Below are 2,445 nucleotides of genomic sequence, written 5' to 3'. Positions count from 1 at the left end.
CACACACACACACACACACACACACACACACACACACACACACACACACACACACACACACACACACACACACACACACACACACACACACACACACACACACACAGGGACCAAAACATATTGAGATGAAATGCAGTTATGACTGGCTGCTTCTCTGTCGCATCCAATTACTCTTACCCAATAACCTAATCTAACCAATATGACAACTGCTCAAACATAGATTCTATAGTTTTAGTTCAGGTGAATTCACAACCCCTAGTAGTCTGTGAGCACCTCAGCCACAACCATTGGCTCTTTTTCAGCAGCCTCACACAGCTCCTTTAAATCTCCTTTTGCTGACCGTCCTTGACAACCAAAATCAAATAGAAGTGTTGTGGTTGATTTAGCTACAAAGCCTCTAACACCCATATCCACTGGTGTTGTGTGCGCTTGCCAACCTTGCTCCCGCACTTCTGCAACCAGTTCTACATACTTTAACTTCATCCTTTCAAATGCTTCCTCAATCGCATCTTTAAAGGGAATCTTGAAATCAGTAAAGTAATCAATGCGCGACATGCTTAGATGGTGTCTCCACGCCCACTTGTGCAAGAAAATATGATGAACAGTTTGTGTTCTACTGTTATGCTGTCACAGTTCTTATAACTAATCAGGAAATGTATGACGTTGAAGTTGTATAAACTGCAGTTTGCAGTGGGGACTAACCTCATACATCCTATCGTATAGCCCTCACACACACACACACACACATACGCACACACACACACACACACACACACACACACACATACACACACACACACACACACACGCACATGCACACACACACACACACACACACACACACACACACACACACACACACACACACACACACACACACACACACACACACACACACACACACACACACACACGCACATGCACACACACACACACACACACACACACACACACACATACGCACACATGCACATGCACACACACACACACACACACACACACACATACACACACACACACACACACACACACACACACGCACATGCACACACACACACACACACACACACACATACGCACTGAAGGGACCGGCATAGGTCATAAGAATATGCCATAGTCAATAAGTCAATGATATTATACCTAGTTATAATTGTTACTTTTATTTGGATTTAACTAGCCATGAGTGGACTTTCCTTGGTGAATATACTTTGGGCTGACCTGGGTAGTGAGGTGTGATACTAGACTCTCACCTTCCCCCCCCAGGTCGAGACAAAGAACCCTGCATGCATGGCCCATTTGAATAGACGGTAACACCCCTTAGATATCAGTGTATTTAACAGACTGTTCCTCAAGGAACAAGTCAGATATACTGAGGTGAAGTTCTGTGAGGGAGGATGGATCGTCAGTCTCTGTCTCATAAATGGTCGGGAGCCAATCTTCAAGAATAAACCTGAATCCTGACTGATCAAACCTAAGACTGAATCTTCAATTATAGTATAAAACTAATTACCATCAATTGGAGGTCCTACCGAGATACGTTCTTGTATTGCTGATTCGAGTTTGCTGTAAGATGTCTCTTTACCCCGGTTGACACAACGCTTTGGTAAGTACACTTACCTAAATCTTGGGAAATATAGGAAGTAGAGTCCTGTGTAATAACAGAAATCTTATTTTATTTTACTTTTATTTTTATTGTGATTGTCTTAGAAGTTGACACACACGGTGATTGTCTTAGAAGTTGACACACCTAGTTTTTCGGGTATTGGTCCGAGGCAGTCTGAGCTGTGCTTGTGACATACTCTATTGTTTTACTTACCGCTCAGATAGATTTCCCAAGAGGATAAAAATGTTGTGATCATAAACGGGTGTTTGGAAAGGGATCTACAGCTTTTCAATATTTGAATTTAGAAATTGTTTTAAGTCAATTTGTAAATTATTTACATTAGATTGTGGAGATTCAGTTCTTGGATTTGACTAGTCATGATTCAAGACATAAGATTCCTTTAAGTCCAGATTTCACAATGCTTTTGATAAAGTCAGATGTTAGACTGCTAAATGTTAAACTGTGTCTGTTCACACAATAGTTACAGAAAGCTCTCACGCATACCACTTAATTCACACTTCAGGCACAGCCGCGCCTGTGACCTTAATGGCCCATTAAGCTGAAGTGAACCACAGCAAAGCCACATAGCGGGAGTGGAGACATTAAACATTTTTGTGCCTACACATTGATTTTCTTAACCCATGTTAAAATCATTGTATGAAGTGTTACAATTACGAATAATTGTAAGCATATTTTTAACGGAACAAAGTCTTCATCCTTAGTGTATGGGTTTAAGGTACATGGAAAATAAGATTTTTTTTTTTTTCGGAAACCGTACGTGATCTCACAGCAGCAGACGACTGCTGTTAGATCAAAAGGGGGAGGAGTTGAGCTTCAGAGAG

This window comes from Clupea harengus, unplaced genomic scaffold, assembly GCF_900700415.2.
Source record: "Clupea harengus unplaced genomic scaffold, Ch_v2.0.2, whole genome shotgun sequence".
Lineage (NCBI taxonomy): Eukaryota > Metazoa > Chordata > Actinopteri > Clupeiformes > Clupeidae > Clupea > Clupea harengus.
Note: the sequence above shows the minus strand (reverse complement) of the source record.